Below are 21,386 nucleotides of genomic sequence, written 5' to 3'. Positions count from 1 at the left end.
ACATTTTCGGCACCGATTGTGGTCGTAAGTAGAGGATTAGCTGTACTTATTTTGCACATCGGCTTTACGAGATCCCGTTCCTTCAAGCGAGCTTTGTAGAAACACATTCGAAAGTCCCACCAAATTAACCCGCTGAGAAACTTTGTAAGCTGACGGCTTTCCAAATCAAAACGGATCTTGCAAACTTGGCCAATTTGCTAGGGCTTTTATCTCCAAGTTTCTCAGGGATTTCAGGCAAATATTTGCCATTCCAAATTTCCCACTCACGTTCATACAGAAGTGGGAGAGAACAGCCAGAATGGCAGCTGAATGCCAACATCAAGGAATATAAAACTGGCAAAGTTTTCATTGCTTTGTTAACCACACCAGCTACGGTAACAGGTGGAGAAAGCTGATGGCCGTCACATCATCAAAAGCATGAGGCTCTTGGTTCTCGTCTACAAAAGCCATGCAGGATTTTTTTTTAAACAGTTCAAAAAGTGACTAACATGCAATAAAACTGGCCAGAGAAAAAAGAGAATGAAGAACAAAGGAAGAAATTACCCTGGGAATTTAGCATGCAGGAAATCTCAGTTAAAAGTACCATTTCATTTAGGATAGGAGTAACTCTGCCATTAACCACAGATACCCTGCCTGAAGTGACAATGAAAATAGAAATAGTTCTTGACTTACAACAGTTCACTTAGTGACCATTTTGAAATTGCAATGGTGCTGAAAAAAGGAATTTACGACCGTTTTTCCTACTTATGACCATTGCAGCATCCCTGTAGTCACGTAATCAAAATTCAGATGCTTGGCAAGTGGTTCATATTTATGACTGTTGCAGCATCCCAGGGTATATGTGATCCAGTCGTGGTATTCAGCCGGTTCGGGCCGGTTCGGGCAAACCGGTAGTAATAAAAGCTACCAATTCGGGCAAACCAGTAGTAAAAAAATGCTACCGGTTCAGGTAAACCGGTAGTAAAAAAATGCTACCTGTTCGTCCGAACCAGTATTTACAACGATCAGCTGTGCTGCATGATTTATATTCGCTAGAAATCCTGCTTTCTAGCGAATCTAAATCATGCATCACAGCTGTTCCCACCCTTGCTGTTTTACTTACCTTCTTAAGCCTCGTTTTTCTATGCTGCGCACGTGCAGCGTGCGTTTGGTGTGCCCTGTGCATGCATGCACGCAGTGTGCATTTGGTGCACAGTGCGCCTGCACACGCAGCGAACTGGTGGCAAACCTCGGAGGATTTGACCACTGATGTGATCCCCATTTTATGACCTTCTGACAAGCAAAGTCAATAGGGAAACCAGATTCACTTAACAACCCTGTTACTAAATTAACAACTGCAGTGGTTCACTTAACAATTGTGGGAAGAAAGCTTGTTAAATGGGGCAAAACTCACTTAACAAATCTTTCACTTAAGCAACATACATTTTGGGCTCAGTTGTAGTCGTAAATCGAGGACTATCTGTACAGAATTAAATTTCCAATCCCTGGCTGTCCTTCTTTGCACCTGTTGTATTTTCTCTGACTTTTCTTTAAAATGCGGTGCCAAGAACTAAAGACAGTGCTTGAAGTGAGATCCAGGCAAGGCAGAATACATTGAAATGGTGACTTTGCATGTGCTTTGGGAATGTATTTGCACTTGTTGCAGCCTAAAAGTCCTAAATTTGAATTTTTAGGAGCTGCATCTCATTGCTGTCAGGTTCAGCCTGTGCCAATTTATCCAAACTCAGTTTGATCTGGAGTTTATCACCTATAGAAGTAGTCCTTGACCTATGACCATCAATGAGCCCATATTTTTTGTTTTGTATATAACTTTTTATTATTTTTTATAAAAACAAACAAACATTTAGTACATCAGTCGCCCCCTCCCTGTGACATCTCGGTGTTATCTTCAGTCGTTTTTCTTCTTCCAAAAAAGGAAATTTCTTCTATCTTGATCTTTATACAAACCATTTTAATATCTCCTTACTAAAACAAAATTCTGCCTATCAAATTTTTAAATATAATCAGAAAGCTTTCATCTTTTATATCTCTTTTCCAACCAATAATAGAAACAGTTCCATATTCTATAATACTCTATCTCTTCCCTATCTTTAATCCTTAAAGTCAATTTATTCATTTCTGCACAGTCCATAATTTTTTTTATCACCTCATCTTCCAAAGGTATTTTCTCTGCTTTCCAATTTTGAGCATAAACAATTCTTGCAGCTGTTATTACATGTTTTCTGTAAAAGCCCATATTTTCTGTTTTGAAGCCAGACGGTTGCTAAGTGAATTTCTCACCACAGCTATGAAGTGAATCACTCTGGTTGTTCAGTTAGCAACATGGTTGTTAAGTGAATCTGGCTTCCCCACTGACTTTGTTTGTCAGAAGGGAGAAAAATGAGGATCACATGACCTTGTAACGGTCATAAATAGGAACTTGTCACTAAGTGTCTACATTTTGATCACATGACCATGGAGATGTGGCAACAGTCATAAGTGTGAAAATGGTCATAAGTCACTTTTTTTCAGTGCCGTTGCAACTTGGAACAATCACTAAACGAATGGTTGTAAGTCAAGGATTACCTGTACATACTGTATCCGCATTACATCTTACATTTTAAACCACAGCAATAATTACAATTATTCCCTGCAGCAATTTCCACATTCCTGCCCGTCTCTTTTCCTTTTTTGTACAGAAACAGATATAAGAAAAACATTTCCTTGTTCGCAGAAGTGCTGCGTAGATACAGGTAGTCTACAAGTTAGGACTGGTCACTTAAGCAACATTTCAAAGTTACAACGGACCTCAAAAAGGGTCTGGAATTCAAAGTTCCAATATCCAATATCCACAACCCTGTCCTTTTGGTCACATAACTGAATTTTCTGGAATTTGACCACTGGCCTGTGTTGACAGACGTCTGCAGTCTCCAGAGGTGGGTTTCAAATATTTTTACCACCAGTTTGCCACACACCAAAAATGTGAGCATGTGCTCATGCGCTTTGCACGCCAGTGATGGATTGCCCCCGGTTCGTGCCGGTTCTATAGAACCGGTAGTAAAACCAGCGGGAGGCTCTGCCTACTGACCCTGAAATCATCAAAATGCTTCTGCGCATGCGCAGAAGAGCACGTGCGCAGCCCCATTGCAAACTGGTAGTAAAGATAAGTAGAACCCACCCCTGATGCACGCAGCTTAGAAAACATGGCTAAATAGGATGGCATAATGCTGGGGGTTGAGTGGAGGTGGGCCCACCTGCAGGTCACCACTACTAGTTCATCTGAACCGGTCCGAACCGGCTGAATACCACCACTGGCAGTCTCCCCCAGTCACATGACACTGATTTTCAACATTTACTCGAATCTGGCATTTATTTAACAACCGCAGTGATTCGCTTAACAGCTGTGGCAAAATTGTTATGAAATGAGACATAACGCAATTAACTGCCTAGGTTAGCCATAGAAATTTGGGGCTCCATTGTGGTTGTAACTCGAGCAGTGGTGGGTTGCCCCCGGTTTGGTCCGGTTCTTGTGAACCGGTAGTAAAACCGGCGGGGGCTCCGCCCATCTGCCTGGATGTCACTATGGAGGATCTGCGCGTGTGCAGAAGCTTCTGTGCATGCGCATGCATACGCACACTCCCGTTGCGAACCGGTAGTAAAGGTAAGTAGAACCCACCCCTGAACTCAAGGACTACCTGTCATGGACAAAGACGAAGAGCTATTTTTCCTAATTGCATTCTGGACCAACATTGCGTCAGATGACTTAATGAGCAACAATAAGCTTTGGCTTATTTATTTATTCATTAAATTTATAACGCCGCCCATCTCTCTCTGCAAAGAGACACTGGGCAGCTTACAATTAAAATCCACTGGTTTTTAAGGAGGTTTTTAAGAAGAGACTGGACAGTCACTTGTCTGAGATGGTATCAGTCCTCCTGCTTAAGCAGGGGGCTGGACTAGAAGACCTCCAAGGCAGTGGTGAAATCTAAAATTTGTTACTACTGGTTGTGTGGGCGTGGCTTGGTGTGGGGAGTAATGTGACGGTGGGCGTGGCCAATTTTTTTTTTTTTACTTTTAAAAGCATTTTTTCTACAACCTTTTTGGCGAAGAGGTTGTAAAGAAATGCTTTCAAAAGGCTCTGATGATCCCAGCTGAGTTGCCTGATCGTTAGAGGCATTTAAAAGAAAAAAAAGTCTCTGCCGATCAGGCAACTCAGCTGGGATCGTCAGAGGCATTTAAAAGAAAAAAAGGTTTTTTTTTCTTTTGAAAGCCTTTGATGATCCCAGCTGAGCTGCGCGATCATCAGAGGCTTTTTTTTTTACTTTTAAAAGCATTTTTTCGGCCGAAGAGGTTGTAGAAAAAACGCTTTTAAAAGTAGAAAAAAAGCCTCTGATGATTATGCGGCTCAGCTGGGCGGGGGGGAGGCAGGGATTTTTGCTACCGGTTCTCCGAACCACCTGTCTCCATCGCTACCGGATCGGGCAATCTGGTCCGAATCGGGAGCATTTCACCCCTGCTCCAAGGTCCCTTCCAGCTGTATTCTATTCTGAATTCTGAAAATCATGTCTAAAAATTCTGAAAAGCCTGAAATCCAGAGACAAGAAGCGAAAGGCTGGTTTTATTTGATATGCAGATTAAAATATTAATAATATTTTTTTATTATTATTATAGGGCATTGTATGTTTCTTCCTTGCCCAGCCCTAACCCCAATGAAAGCATTAGTTTTATTCAGGGAAAGGAGAACGCATATTCATTTAAGCATTTTAGGAAGCAGGAGAAATCCAGCATTTGAGAATGTCTACCTTCCATGAAAGATATTTTGTCTGGACTCACTCTCCTTCCCTAAAGGTCAACTCGGGGGAAAGCTATTTTGAATGTCCTTTTGCTATCACTTTCAATTACAGTTTACATGCTGATAAACGCCTGTCAAGTTTCGGAGAACATGTCGTCTCTCGTCACTTCTAACTGTTCCTAACGCCTGTCTCCATTTGCAAAACTAGCGATACGTTTCTAACAAGAGGGACAACATCCATATGTGGTAAAATGTTTATTTAAATACTGGATATAAATAAATGTCTTTTTGGAAAAAGGACATTTTCCTCTCTACCTCCCCCATTATAATTCTTCATTTTAAAAAAAATTAAACTGCCCTAAATGAAATTTAAGGGATGTGGTGGCTCAGTGGCTAAGAAGCTGAGCTTGTCGATTGAAAGGTCGGCAGTTCAACGGTTCAAATCCCTTGTGCCGCGTAACCGGATGAGCTCCCGTTACTTGTCCCAGCTTCTGCCAACCTAGCAGTTTGAAAGCATGTAAAAAATGCAAGTAGAAAAATAGGGACCACCTTCGGTGGGAAGGTAACAGTGTTCCGTGCGCCTTTGGCGTTTAGTCATGCCAGTCACATGACTACGGAGACGTCTTCGGACACCGTTGGCTCTTCGGCTTTGAAATGGAGATGAGCACCGCCCTCTAGAGTTGGGAACAACTAGCACATATGTGCGAAGGGAACCTTTACCTTTACCTAAATGAAATTATACCCAATTACTGCAACCGTTCTTCATATGTTTTAGCCTCCAGTCCCCTCATCATCTTTGTTGCTCTTCTCTGCACTCTTTCTAGAGTCTCCACATCTTTTTTACATCTTGGCGACTAAAACTGAATGCAGCATTCCAAGTGTGGCCTTACCAAGGCGTTATAATGTGGTATTAACACTTCACGTGATCTTGATTCTATCCCTCTATTTATGCAGCCTACGACTGTGTTGGCTTTGTTGGCAGCTGCAGCACACGACTGGCTCATACTTAAATGATTGTCCTCTAGGACTCCAAGAGTTACTATTACTACTGTACCTATACCCATTTTATTTCATGTAATGAGACTATTGTGTATGCACAGCAAGATTTGCACACCTCAAGGTAACCAAGGTAGGGGCCGTAATAATCTTCTGAAAGTTGAGAAACAGTGCTTTAACCACTGTACCATACTACATTTTAGTCTAAAAGAGAAGAACTGGCTCAAAGTCACCTCCTGAATGCCTGGAGATGGATTTTTAATCTTGCATTGTGGGATACTGCATTCCACGATCTTAACCACTATATCATAGGCCGTTATTCCCAGCTTCAGTTTCCCTGTGTTGCAAATATGTCCTTAGGGATGTTTTCCCCAAAAGACAACTGGATCTTTTCAGTATTATTTTTCTCTGAAAACATTTTGCCTCCTATCCAAAAAGAGTCTTCTGTTATCAGTGAGAAACAAAACATTTTGAAAGGGGAAAAAGCACACACCAGAGAGTCCAAAAAGCACCTTTGGGACCTCCATAAATGTATTGCAAATCTGTATCTGTGTATATTGTATATACTGTATACAGAGGTGCTCTGAAGTTAGAATAGAATAGAATATAATTCTTTATTGGCCAAGTGTGATTGGACACACAAGGAATTTGTCTTGGTGCATAATAATAATAGTAATAATAATAGTAATAATAATAATAATAGTAATAATAATTGTGCCAGAAGTTTGGATTTGAGTACAGCAAAAACCACTGGGAACATCAGGTTGAGAAAGTTTTAGAGAATGAGAAACTCAAGATCTTGTGGGACTTTAGGATTCAGACTGACAGGCACTTGGTCCACAACACACCTGACATAACAATAGTTGAAAAGAAAAAAGTATGGTTCATTGACATTGCGATACCTGGTGATGCACGGATTGAAGATAAGCAGCAAGAAAAAATCACAAAGTACCGGGACTTGCAAATTGAAGTTGAGCGACTGTGGAAAAAGAAATTGTGTGTTGTCCCGATTGTAATTGGAGCCCTCGGAGCAATACCCAAAGGGCTACCCCGCTATTTAGAAATTCTAAATTTGCCGGACTTGAACATTTTGACTCTACAAAAAACCACCTTACTCGGAACAGCTTACATCCTCCGACGATACCTTAACAGTTCCTAGGTCCTTGGTTAGGACTCGAGCTGCTGAGCTATTAACCAGCCTCAAAGGCTGTGAATCTCACTAAAGATTAAATAATAATAATAATAATAATAATAATAATAATAATAATAATAATAATAATAATAATAATAATAATAATTGCAGCAGCTGATTGAAACACTTTGATTATAAAATAATGATAATTTTCTGGCAAAATCATACAGAACGTGCTTTTTTTTTACCTGTTTTACATATAGTTTACAGTTCTGAATATCTATTCTGATTGTAACCCATCCATATTTATTTACCAGTCTCCAGCTACCGTGGAATCTACCCTGAATTAAAATTATCTTTAAAAGTTCACGTTTTGAATACATCAGGGTGGATTTCCCGTGCTCCCTTCGTGTCGAACCAGAAAATATGATTACTGCTAATATCAAGTGTGAACATTTGGCAAGTTATGAAGATGCCGCTAACAATGACTACTATGCTGCATTTTTCCAGAATACTAACATTTTCGTCCCTCTGGGAGAAGAGATTGGTTTAGGATATTTTGAAACATTCCCCAGATGCAAATTGCCTTATAAATCAGTCTTCTTCTATAGGAATTGGGATGTACAGTTTACATTCTCAGTGGGAGAGCTCAGATAGGAGCAGAAGGTCTTGGGTGGTCTTCTGATAAGATTACCACAAGGGCTACATTAGCAAGACATGGAAGAAACAATCAAGCCGACATGTGATCTTTGGTGGCCTTAGGATTTGACTTCCCAACATGGTGTTGTTGTTTATAATTTAACATGACATTTAACCTGCCTCAACATTTGTTCTACTTGTCTGTCTGTCTGCCTGCCTGTCTACTTTGCTAACTACCTACTTGCAATCAGAGGTGGGCTGATGTTGGTTCGGACCGGTTTGGGAAAACCGATAGTTCCAGCCAGCGGCTGGGCCCAACCACCCGCCATTGCGCTATCCCATCCTATATAATCACCATTTTTTTGATGCCGCGCGCATGTGCGGACGGCACGCATGTGAGCAAAGCTCATATTTTCGATTCTGGGTGAACCAGTTGTTCCAGTATGTGATGCCCACCTCCGCTTGAAATGGATGGAAACTAATTGAGGAGAGAGCCAACTTAGAACTAAGGAGAAATTTCCTCAGAAAACAATGAATCAGGGGAACGAGTTGCCCCTAGAAGTTGTGGGTGCTTCAACGCTGAAGGTATTTAAGAAGAGACTGGACAGGCATTTGTTTGAAATGGTATGGGGTTTCCTGCCTGAGCAGGGGGCTAGACTACCTTCAAGTTCCCTTCCAACTCTGTTATTCTGTTACCTATCTACTTACCTGCCTACCTGCCTGTCTACCTGCCTGCCTAGCTTCCTTCCTTCCTTCCTTCCTTCCTTCCTTCCTTCCTTCCTTCCTTCCTTCCTTCCTTCCTTCCTTCCTTCCTTCCTTCCTTCCACCTACCTACCTACCTAATCATAATAATGCCATTCCGGGATCTTAGAACTCATTCTAAATATTTTCTGGACAGACAAGTATATATTGTACATACTTACAGACAGTCATAAGAACAACTTATGAACATGTTGTGCAAGCTTCTTAGAATAAACAGAATAACACAATTGGAAGGGACCTTGGAAATCTTCTAGTCCAACCCTCTGCTCAAACATGAAACACTACACCATTTCTGACAAATGGTTGTCCAATCTCTTGTTTAAAATCTCCAGTGTTGGAGCACCCACAATTTCTGGAGGCAAGTTGTTCCACTAATTAATTGTTCTAACGGACAGGAAATTTCTCCTTAGTTCTAGGTTGAATCCAGTGGTGGGTTTCAAATTTTTTTACTACCGGTTCTGTGGGTGTGGCTTGGTGGGCGTGGCATGACTTGGTGGGCATGGCTTGGTGGGCATGGCAGGGGAAGGATACTGTAAAATCTCCATTTCCTCCCAATCATCTGGGACTCGGGAGGCAGAGAATAGATGGGGATGGGGCCAGTCAGAATTTTTTCTACCGGTTCCCCGAACTACTCAAAATTTCTGCTACCGGTTCTCCAGAACTGGTCAGAACCTGCTGAAACCCACCCCTGTTGGATCTCTCCTTGAGTGAAGCATCCGCAACTTCTGGAGGCAACTCGTTCTAGAGAGTCTGCTTTTGAACTCACTTCCATTGCCCTTCCAATAGATGGGCATCTATAGCAAGCATTCTTTTTATCCTCAGGCTGCCCAGATGGGATCTCTAAAGGGTATACTGGCTAGGTGTCAGGGTTCCAAGTAATACACCCATGGTGGGACACTAGGGAATTCTGGGAGTTGAAGTCCACCTATCTTAAAGTTGCCAGGTTTGAAAAGTACTGGGACAATTAGAATAAATAAATAAGCAAACCAATGTATCTCCAAATGCAGAGACCATACCTGTCCAAAGAGTTTTGTGACAGTACTTCTATTTCAGACTTTTCCATAAATAGCTCAGAAATATATAATGCTGGAAAGGAGACGAGAGAGAATGGTTTTATATAAAAGATGGCTTTTGTTAAACCAGTATTTTTAACTGGGATAGCAAACTTGCCAGAAAGATTAAATCCAGGGGGACCATAAGAACGTTCTTCAGGAATTGAAGCGGGCAAGAGATGATGGATAGATGATTTCTCCTTTGTGTTGTTGTTCTGATTTGGTTTTCTTTTTCTCTCGCTTTCTTTTTTTAGGTAGGTGACATGACTAGAAGTTAGGTAGGATAGAAAGAGAATGTCTTTTAATAAAGGGTGACATGATTAAAAGTTAGATTAAGAGATAGAAATAAGAGAAGGGGGAATATTAGTGTATACACTTTGATATAATAAAATAAAAGGGGGAACGAGAAAACAAGGAAAAATTGGATAATGATAGACTGCAACTTAATATAAATGTGTATTATTAATAGAAATATATAAGTTGATTGAATGTAATAACTGATTAATTCTGCTAGTTTTATTCATATTAGAATGTATGACACTCAGGTGCCACACTGTTCATGCATTGATATGTTTATAAAAAATTAAAAAAATTTTTTTTAAAAAAATGTTCTTCAGGAATGCAGAAAAGCCCCTCGGTTTGGAAAGAGGACCCTTGTTTTTTCATTCCCTTTGGATTGTGTTAATCTTTATAGAGTTTACATTCCATCCATCATATTTATAACCAAAGGATTAGGAATGGGGGGTCCTGTGAAATTTTCATACAAGCTCTCTGCTTATCTTCACTAACCGGAAAGCCTTCCTGCCGAATCCAAATAATTTCTTTATCACAAAATCCTATCTGCATTGCCAAACCTGACCTCTGACCTTTTTGAACAGGGAAGGGTGTTCTGGCTGAACCGGGCGGGGATTGGTGAGGATTTCGTGCCTGGCCATCCCTGTCAGAGCTACGCGGTAGGGAAGGAGAGAACGCAGGCATGGTCCAATCAGTTAGAATAAAATAAAATATAAAATAACAAAAAAAAAAAAAGATTAAAATAAAAATAATAATAGAAAATAAAATAGAAAAGTAAAAAAGTAAAAGAATAAAAAATGTAAAAATAAAATAAAAAATAAAATAAAATGAAGTAAAATAAAAGACAAAAAATAAATTTAATTTAAATTTTAAATATTTGAAAATTAAAATAAATATAAATAAATTGATATTTACATAAAATTATTTTAATAAAAATAAATACATATTTTATTAAAATAAAAATACTATACAATAAAATAAAAGAATTTTAAATGAAATAAAATAAAAAATAAAGTTAAATCAAAACCAAAAAATAAAGTAAAATAAAATAAAATAAAATAAAATAAAATAATATTTACTCTGGACTGGCATGAAGAAGATAAAATCATGCCGTCTTGAGTTGTGTGTGTGTGTGTGTGTATTAAGGTGACCAATCGGCCTACTTTACGGAGGACAGTCCTTTTGTAAGTTTTGTCATCTCTCAAAAGGTGTCCTCCTACATGTCCTCCTTTTCAATATTTGAAGACTAATCTGTAAATCTCCATATTCGATCGATCCCAATCCGATCTGTTGCATCTGATGTGACATATTTGTATTTGACATGATGATTCATCAAGGCTCGGTACAGTGCGGCGAGATGCGATTATGAGACAGATGCGCTCCGCACAGAAGAATTGTTTTGAGAGAGTGCGCCACACGCAAGTGGTTTTGTTTACTTCTTATCGAAACACGACATGGCACACAAGCACGTGTCCTCCTCATTGCAAAAAAGTTATATATATATATACATATATATAGGCACAATAATTTTTTTTAAAAAAGATTAGAAATGGGAAGTGTGGATCATGGTGTCAGAAATACATCTGAAATAGCAAACATTTCTTCCACAAGGTATAGTCAGGAAAATGAAGATAGTGACTTGAAAATGTGCAATTGAACTTCTGTCAGATTTCATGTGTGAAATGCACATAAAAAATTGATGGAGCTCGAGTTACACCCTGTAGACACCTCTGTGTACTAAGAATTTTATTATTGGTATGCTTTTCATGGTGTAGTTATGCAAATTCTTTGGAATCCAATGGTATCATACGGGTGCTGTGTTGCAAGTCCCGTCCAGGGGTGGGTTCTACTTACCTTTACTACCGGTTCGCAACGGGGCCGCGCAGAAGCGTTTTTATGACATCAGGGTCAGTGGGCGGAGCTTCCCGCCAATTTTACTACCGGTTCTATAGAACTGGTGCGAACCGGGGGCAACTCATCATTGGTCCTGTCCCTTAAGGAGATACATCTGGTGGGACCCAGAAGAAGGGCCTTGTCCATGGTGGCTCCCACTCTCTGGAACATCCTCTTCTCCCCCCGGAGATTAGACTGGCTCCCACTCTGACACTCTTTTGGAAGGCCCTGAAAATATAGTTCTGTCAGCGGGCCTTGGGAACCCAGAGTGGGATGGAGCCCATTAAATGGCTAGTATGAATGTGTGTTGTTGCCTGGGTAGGGGGCTATTATTTTATTATTTTTCTTTTTTATTATTTTTCCTTTTATTTCTTTTATATTGTGTTTTTATGCCTTTGTAAGGCACCTTGAGTCGCCATGTGCAACTAGGCGGCAATATAATTTTTTTAAATAAATAACTACAAATCAGTGTTTTTGAAACCAGGCAACTTTAAGATCAGAGGTGGGTTTCAGCAGGTTCTGACCAGTTCTGGAGAACCGGTAGCGGAAATTTTGAGTAGTTCAGAGAACTGAAAAATACCACCTCTGACTGGCCCCGCCCCCATCTATTCTTTGCCTCCCGAGTCCCAGCTGATCGGGAGGAAATGGGGATTTTGCAGTAACCTTCCCCTGGAGTGGGACTTAAATTTAACTTAAATTAAACTTTTTTTTAAATTTATGCTGGACAGTGCAATCTAGAGTTGAGGAACAACGGATCAATGTAATATGTATTTTTTTAAAAAATATTGTCCAATGAACATGCTTCCTTGCTTCACTGCTTCCCTCTCTAAATGTTAGGTGACACATAACATTAGGAAGTGGGGATGGTTTGATAAATGACATAGCTTTTGAGGAATGGCAAATTCTTTGCCTTGGAGGCTCAGGTACATATTTCTGCTGTGAAATAATTGCCCGTGAGGGCTGCTGCTCTGCCATAATTCACAGAGAGAGAGAGAGAGAGAGAGAGAGAGACAGACAGACAGACAGACAGACAGACAGACAGGAGGCCCCCCGTCCCCCCCATGCCACTACAAACTCATAATACCCTGAGTGAATTCAGAATGCACAAAGTTGTAAATCTACAAATCTGGGCTGCTCTTTGTTGGTTACTAGGATGGGAAGGTGAAAAGTCAGATGAGAAGGAGGCAGGCAATTCCTGTGGGGGGAAGTAAGTATCAGAGGAATTCATTGCTCCTGGGCCTGTTTTATGGAAAGCCTGTCTGTCTTTTGTCCTTTGATTAAAATAAAGAGGAGGGAAGCATTAGGTACACAGAGGAAGAAAGCTGAAAGGTAGGTTACGGATTACAAGAAACTTCCTCCCCGCTTTTGGCCTGCATTAAACCAGCATTGGAAAATTCGCTGTCGGGAACTTGGTGAAAAATAGACTTTACTGGTTTCTTAGCGAGCAAATTTTGAGAGCTTCCTTTTATCATCTTTGATATTGTCTCAGTTAGGAAGTTTTGAATTGGAATAGAGCTGGAAGGGATCTTGGAAGTCTTCTAGATCCTATACCAGTGTTGGTGAACTTTTTCGGCACTGAGTACTGAAACGGGAGCGCACATGTGTGCGGACAGTGGGGAGTGCCAGAAACATGAAGAGCAGCTCCCTGACATGAGAGCACTGCAAAACCAGAAGAGCAGTTCCCCGGGGCGCATGCGTGAGCCTGTCACCTGGTCTTTCAGTTTCTGGCGTGCATGCGCGCATTAAGACCAGCTGGCTGGCGTGCAGTGGTGGATTGCCTCCGGTTCGGACCAGTTCTATAGAACCGGTAGTAAAACCGGCGGGAGGCTCCACCCACCGACCCTGACGTCATCAGAACACTTCCGCGTGCGCAGCCCCGTTGCGAACCGGTAGTAAAGGTAAGTAGAACCCACCCCTGCTGGCATGCATGTGCACGTCGGAACCCAGAACAGCAACAGGCAACAGCTGGCGTGCCCAGAGAGATGGCTCTGCATGCCACTTCCGGCATGCATGCCATAGGTTCGTCATCACTGTATACCATTTCAGACAAGAGGCTGTCCAGTCTCTCCTTAAAAACCTCCAGAGATGGAGCACCCACAACTTCTGGTGGCAAGCTGTTCCACTGGTTAATTGTTCTCACTGTTAGGAAGTTTCTGCTTAATTCCAGGTTGCTTCTCTCCTTGATTAGTTTCCACCCATTGTTTCTTGTCCTGCCCTCTGATGCGTTGGAAAATAAGTTGACCCCTCTCTTCTTTGTGGCAGCCCTTTAAAAATTAAAATACTTTGTGAGATCACCATTCTACAGCTTCGATGATTCTATCAGTGATCAGCCACCCTTTTTGTGAGGGCCACAAAGATCCCACCAGACTTCAAAGTATAAATAAAATAATTGGATAAACCTTCCTCTGGAGATTCGACCTTCTCAGAACCCAACAATCAAACTAGATCTCTGGATGTGTCTTGGGGGAGGAGACGGGGTGGGGGGTGGGGGGTGGGAAGATCTTGCAGTCTTGAGAAGGAAACGCTTTGGGCTGTTTTCTGAACAAACACACTTTGATCCATTTAACAACCGATCTGATTAGCTGCCTTGGAGGCATGTTTGAAGATTAGAGTCTGTGGGTTTTTAAGGATGGGTAGGGATTAAGCAGGAAGTTGTCAAAAGAGCTTCAACTCAGACAGCCAAATAGTCGTTGGGGGATGGGGAAACTATTTTAACCATTGATGAGGTTCATACAGGCATGTTATAAGGCACAATATATTTAATAAAGGAAAACCGTATAGATACACACACATATAGGAACATTTCATCTGCCAGACAACAAAGCAAGGGATAAATAAATCAAGGATCTATTTGGCATCACAAATCTTGATTATGAGCTTGATGGACATATAAAAAAGCTAAAATATTCAGAATAGAATAGAATAGATTTCTTAATTGGCCAAGTGTGATTGTACACACAAGGAATTTGTCTTAGCTACCAGGATCCTATTATCATATGTGGTGGACATTCCCTGAAGCAAAAAACTATTGGAATAAAATTAAAACGTGGCACAATGACACAATTACATATTGAATTCAAACCAGAGTTGTTCCTATTGGGTATCTTACCTGATAAAATTAAAAAGGAATATATTTATTTGATTGTACGCGTAATAACAGCTGCAAGAATTGTTTATGCTCAAAATTGGAAATGAGAGAAAATACCTCTGGAAGATGAAGTATTAAAAAAGATTTTAGATTGTGCAGAAATGAACCGATTAACTTTGTTGATTAAAGATAGGAAAAAATCAGAATACTTTAGAATATGGAATTATTTTTATTGTTGGTTGGAAAAGAGATATAACTGATTAAGTTTATAACTGTGTAAAAATTTGATGGCAAGAATATGGTTATAGGAATGAACTTTTATAGTGGTTTGGATGACGATTAAGATAGAAGAAACTGTTGGAACAAGAAGAATAAAAAGAACTGAAGAAGTCAACATCAAGATGTCACAGGGGAGGGATGATTGATGTATTAATGTTTGTTTGTTTTAAAAAATAAAAAACTTTTTTTTAAAAAAAGCAATTTGTCTTAGGTGCATATGCTCTCAGTGTACATAAGGAGAATGAAATGCATTAATCAAGACTAAAAAGATAGAACACAGTGATAGTCAAGGTTACTAATAAGCTATCAAATCGTACTAGGAAACAAATAAAAACAATATAAATTGAAAGATACAAGCAACATGGTTACAGTAATAAGTGGGAAGAGATAGATACTAGTAAGGAAGAGAAGAATAATAGTAATACAGTCTTAATAAATTATTTGACAGTGTTGAATCAAATACATGAATTAATTCAGAAGGTCTTGAAGACAAATATACGATTGAAGCCAGCAAGATTTCCTTTGGGACTGATGACCATTTAGGAAAATGTTATGGAATTTTGCCTTTGCATACTGCATGGTAACAGCAGCAAGACTTTCATAGGCACAACGCTGGAAAGATTTGACATTACCCACAGTGGGAAAATGGAGAGTAAAGTTGATGGAGCTGACTGAGATGGCGGAATTGATAGCTTTGATTAGAGAAAAGACATGGATTAATTTTAATGCTGATTAGTAGCTCTTCTGGACTTTTTTGTGTGAAACAGGGGGAACAATGAAATTATGATATATATGGATTTGAGGACTGAAATAAAAGTCGATGTTAGAAAAAAAAGTTACATTGCAAACGTAGAATAAAGCTTAATATAAATTTATACGTATATCTGTTGCAAAAAAAAGTAATTTCTTTGAATTTCTTTTTCTCTCTGCACTTTTGGATATGTTTCTTTTTCATTTTTTTATAACTCCAGTCAGGCAGGCAGTTTTGGAAATATCTAAAGCTGGAAGTAGAGTTGGCTTGCATTTGTCCCCTATCACTCATCTGTTTACCTGTTAATTAATTAACTTAACTTCATCAACCAAGATCGCATTTATACATCAGGTTTAATCTTGTTTGTTCATGGTAGGAGGTACAGTAGTGGCAAAATTGTGGAAAGCTTTTGAGAAAAGTGTATTTTCTAAAAGTAACTAATAACGCCATTTTTTTTGGGAGTAGTACCATAAAATTATATATCAATGGAAAGATAATTTAATCAAGAATGTAATGCAAGAACTTTTATGAAGGATTTGTTATTACTGTAGAATAGCAGTTATAAAGAAGAAAAGTGAAACACGTAGAAAAAAAACGAGATATACAAAAATTATCACCATAAAAAAAATGAGATATACAAAAATTTATCACCATCTCAGTTAATACTTAGTTGGGTAACCTTTAGCGTGAATTACGGCCTTACAACGTCTTCCCATGGAGTGAACCAAGTCTTTGAGTTCTGCAGCTGTTATAATGTGAAACCAAGATTGAATGATGGCTTCTATTAACTGGGTTTTATTGCTGGGTCACTTCTGACAAGTTTCTTTAGTCGGCTCCATAGATTTTCAATTGGGTTAAGGTCTGGGCTATTCCCAGGCCATTCCAGCAGTGGAATAGGCTTATCTTGAAGCTCCCCCCAAAAAAGGTGGTGTTATTAGCCATCAAAGCTCAAAAATACACTTTTCCTAAAAGGTTCCCACAATTTTGGCCACTACTGTAGGTAGATAGGAGACATCTACCTGGACAAAAAAGGAGTGACCACAAATCAATTGATAGTTACGGTACATGTAGAAGGAGCCCAGGGTCAAAAAAGTCAAGATGGCAGCCACAGCTTTGCAATTCAAGCTCCAGCCTGTTTTACTGCTTGCTTGTTTTCGAGTTTTGTGCAAATCCAGGTGGTCTGGCTACAAATATAAGAAGTTTCGACTTAGAAAAGTTTGTTTACTGAACGTTCAAAGTTAAAATGGGACTGAAAAAGGTGACTTATGACCGTTTTTCACACTTACGACTGTTGCAGTATCCCCATGGTCACATATTCATAATCGAGATGCTTGGCAACTGTCTCATATTTATGATGAGGTCAGGTGATCCCCTTTAGCAAACTTCTGACATGCCAATGGGGAAGCCAGATTCACTTCCCAACCACGTTGCTAATTTAACAACTGCGGTGATTCATTTAACAACTGTGGCAAGAAAAATCATGAAGTAGGGGGAAAAATTCACGTAACAACTGTCTCACTTAGCAACAGAACTGATTTAGAATAAGAGAGTTGGAAGGGACCTTGGAGGTCTTCTAGTCCAACTCCCTGCTTAGGCAGGAAACCCTACACCACTTCAGACAAATGGTTATCCAACATCTTCTTAAAAACCTGCAGTGATGGAGCACCCATAACTTCTGGAGGCAAGTTGTTCCACTGATTCATTGTTCTCACTGTCAGGAAATTTCTCCTTAGTTCTAAGTTGCTTCTCTCCTTGATTAGTTTTCATCCATTGCTTCTTGTCCTACCCTCAGGTGCTTTGGAGAATAGCTTGACCCCTTCTTTGTGGCAGCCCCTGAGATATTGGAAGACTGCTATCATGTCTCCCCTAGTCCTTCTTTTCATTAAACTAAACATACCCAGTTCCTGCAACCGTTCTTCATATGTTTTAGCCTCCAGTCCCCTAATCATCTTTGTTGCTCTTCTCTGTACTCTTTCTAGAGTCTCAACATCTTTTTTACATTATGGTGGCGATGAATTTTTGGGTTCAATTCTGGTCATAAATTGAGGACTACCTGTACTTATATTTTATTCCCCCATGTTATTCAGACCCGGCCAATGAGGAAAAGATTTGTGTGCTTTATCATCTTCTGAATCCCTTTGTTTGTTTATTTAAAATAAAACTCTAGGTTGCCATGCGGGATTCCCCTCTGGTTTATAATGTGCAGCTCTGGCCATTTCAATTCATTTGTCGCATCCTCTTGTTGTAATATTCATGGGGCTTTTGCACAATTGCGATGAATAATTCTCCCTCAAGAGGCCGGGAAAGCAACCTCTTGCTTGAAAACTTTTGAGGCAGGATCATTCAAAGCTAGCTGGAGGCTTCTTGGCGGCTGGCCAGAATGCAGAAAACTTGTTTTTCTTTCTTCTTTTCTTTTCTTTTCTTTTTCTTCAAGGCTTCGTGGATTTGTCTGATGAATAAGGTCTCCTTGAAATGGATACATTCGCTCATTGGGTGTTCTATCAATTCAGGATAGGTGACTGCAGATTTGTGTCCTGGGTTAGGGCGATATGGAGCAGTAGCGAGATATTCTTTATCTTGATAAAAAAAAGCAAATCCAAATAAGAATTGCACAGATGGGAATCTGATGGAGGAGAAAAGTTGCATTTTAGCCAGAAGGAGTTGAGGCAGAACCATACGATTCTCGAGTTTGTGAAAAGAAACGGCCTTTGATCGTATTCAATGGCTTTCGGTCTGGATTTTTAAAACATTTATTTGTTTGCTTGTGTCTTGCCTTTCTTAGGACTCGTGAAGTGGCCTAGAGGTGTGTGAATTATTTTCCAAGGTTCTTGCCCAATAACCACAGACACGGTTTGTCTTTGTTTCAAAGGTATTTATTTACATCATTTCTTTTTCTTTCAGGTACACATCTGGAACTGGCCTGGTGGGTCCCTGTGCACGGGCTTATGTACTGCGAGGGCGGAGTCAAGGTAAGGAGGGGTCATGGGAAGGGCTAGGTGAGGGAGGAGGGGTCAACCCATGCATTGATATATATACAGAGTTAGGCATTTACTCATAACAAGGTGGAGCGCTCGCCTTGCAATCAGGAAGCTGTGAGTTCGATCCTAGGTAGAGGCAGATATTTCTCTCTCTGGGATAGATCTGTTGAATAAAACTCCGCATTGGTGACAGGAAGGGCATCCGGCCATTAAAACACTCTGCTAGCTCCATTCAGTTGCCCAGATTCCACCCCACAAGGGATTATGGGGTCGTTAAAAGAAGATGATGATCTTGCCTTTCTTATTTTTACAAGTAACTCAAGGTGGCAAATATCCAACTTCTCTTATTTTTCCCATAACAACAACCCTGTGAGAGAGTTCAGCTGAGAGAAAGTGATTGGCCCAAGGTCTCCCACCTGGCTTTCACACCTAAAGTGGGACTAGAACTCACAGTCTCCTGGTGATTGGCCCAAAGTCACCCAACTGACTTTCATACCTATAGTGGGATTAGAACTTTCAATCTCCCAGTTTCTAGCTTGATGCCTTAACCATTAGACCAAACTGGCTCTCAATTTCTCCTCCCATAATCCACAGCCTTCCTCTTTCTAAGACTGGTGCCTGGCTATCTACAAGACCGCATTCTGCCACCGATTGCCTCCCACCGACCAGTACGCTCCCACAGAGAGGGCCTCCTCAGGGTGCTGTCAGCCAAACAATGTAGACTGGCGACCCCAGGGGGAGAGCCTTCTCTGTGGGGGCCCCTGCCCTCTGGAATGAATTACCCCCGGACATACGAAGGATCCCCGACCTCCACGCCTTCCGTCATGCAGTGAAGACCCTGTTATTCCAGCAAGCTGCTCTGATGGGATAAATGATTTTAATTTGGTTTTAATGGGGTTTTAAAATTGGTTTTAAAATGAGAGTTTTAAATTCGGCCTATGATTTAATTATTTTAATCCGCTTTTAAATTCTATTTTGTACATTGTTTTTATTATGGCTGTTCACCGCCCTGAGTCCTTCGGGAGAAGGGCGGTATATAAATAAAATAAAATAAATAAATAAATAAAGTGCTCAAATATTCCTGGTTAGCAATTCCTGGTGGTCTCCTCTCCAAGCACTAATCAGGACTTATTTCATTTGCACTGTCCCCTTTGTGAGCTTGTAGTGAATTCATTTAAGAATGAAAAAGAAAGCTGTAACAGATTCGTCTACGGGCCATGCTTTCAAATATTTCTGAGTGCCTCCTTACCCAACAATTCCAGAGTGGTTGTGAGAGACACTGGTGGCCCTTGTTGGATTCAACATCCCCGTCCACCAAATTGTGTTCCTTGTGGTACAGAATAGAGGAGGGATCACCTGTTGTCCTAGTTTCCATCTGCTATTGCTGTTTACATAAAAGGGTTAAAACTTGAACAATCAAAGGGCATTCCCTTTGGTTAATGCTAATTATCCACATTATGGCGCTGGAAAGTTCTGTCCCTTTTGATAGAGAATTAACACAAATTATTGCTTGTTGTTCCTGCCTTATTCTTATTCTGTTTTTGTCTGCATTTGTTCCTGTTTTTTCCCCTTAGCTCTTTTGATGTTTGCTGATGTTTAACAAATAAACATTAAGCTATCTTTTTACTGGCAGAACTGAGTGGCGGGTGGGTCTGGTTTAATCTGGATATCAGAGTTGACTGGAAAGCTTCTGGCCACAAATTAAACTGGAACGTAATCACAGTAATTTTCCAATAGCCCTTTTATTTATGGAATGACTGCTTGGCAACGGTTCCAATGTTCTTTTAGCACCCTCACAAGTTATTACCAAGTAAACGTCATTTTATTAGCAATTGTTGATGATTTATTAGTAGTTTTCTTTTTTCTTTTTTGCATCTTTAAGAAGTTGCGTAGAAAAACTAACCAATTTTATAGCGTGTGGGACATGTGGTACGAATGGATGGGGAAAAGAAAGAAAGAAGGAAATAGAGTATAGAGATTAAGTATTAATTAATCAACAAAATCCATGGAGAAATGAACAGTATTACATTTAGTCTTAGAGATTTGAGCACTATTATCTTTAAATGTTTTGAAATTAAATTTAGCTTTAAGAAACAATATCAAATAAAAGACAAGTAATAATGCATGTAGATGTATATATGTATATATTTGCACCAATGAACCGAAAATGTATTGAATGTATCACTATATGTTATAATAAAAATCAAATTAAAAAAAAAAGAGAGAGAGAGACCACGGATCATTATCTGGACTAATCGAGATCATCGGAGCTCATCTGTAACAAGTGATTACAGAATCTTAGGACACGGAACCTCGGATAATTACACTTAGTAAAATTCTGTTGGCAATGAAAAAAAGAAACAAAAAACTAACCATGAAAAACATGCAGACTTTGCTATTCATTTCTCTAATTTAAGCGTCTATTTCCAATATTCTCTGCTTGGACAAGTTAAATCAATATTAAAAACAGCCCAAATCTTCATTATTTTATAAACAACACAAAGCAGAGAACAGACCTAAAATTCCTTCCTTTCCTTATTTTCCCCATAACAAAAATCCTGTGAGATGGGTTGGGTTGAGAGAAAGTGACTAGCCCAAAGTCTCCCAGTCATATGCTGAAATTGAGACTAGAACTCCCAGTCTCCTGGTGATTGGCTAAAGTCACCCAGCCATCTTTCATGCCTAATGCTGTAACGGCAAGAAAGGAACTTTTTTTTTAACCATTTATGATGGACTTGTGTCAAAGCGAAG

The 21,386-nt window shown here is 39.9% G+C and overlaps 1 long non-coding RNA gene across 2 annotated transcripts in view; it reads left to right on the top strand.

Annotated features, from left to right (window-relative positions):
• LOC148114494 (uncharacterized) overlaps positions 1-20,855 on the top strand; it is a 38,198-nt gene extending 17,343 nt beyond the window's left edge. Inside the window, exons 1-3 of one of the 2 annotated variants that reach the window (XR_015732956.1) lie at positions 18,335-18,460; positions 18,559-18,626; positions 19,230-20,855. This is a non-coding gene — a long non-coding RNA (uncharacterized LOC148114494). Of the gene's footprint in view, positions 1-18,334; positions 18,461-18,558; positions 18,627-19,229 lie in introns of those variants that run through there. The other variant, XR_015732955.1, reaches the window with a different exon arrangement.
• The last annotated feature ends 531 nt before the right edge of the window (positions 20,856-21,386 follow it).

Source organism: Pantherophis guttatus, chromosome 3 (assembly GCF_059756535.1).
Source record: "Pantherophis guttatus breed Tessera chromosome 3, ASM5975653v1, whole genome shotgun sequence".
Taxonomy (NCBI): Eukaryota; Metazoa; Chordata; class Lepidosauria; order Squamata; family Colubridae; genus Pantherophis; species Pantherophis guttatus.
This window is presented reverse-complemented; position numbering and strand designations above follow the sequence as displayed.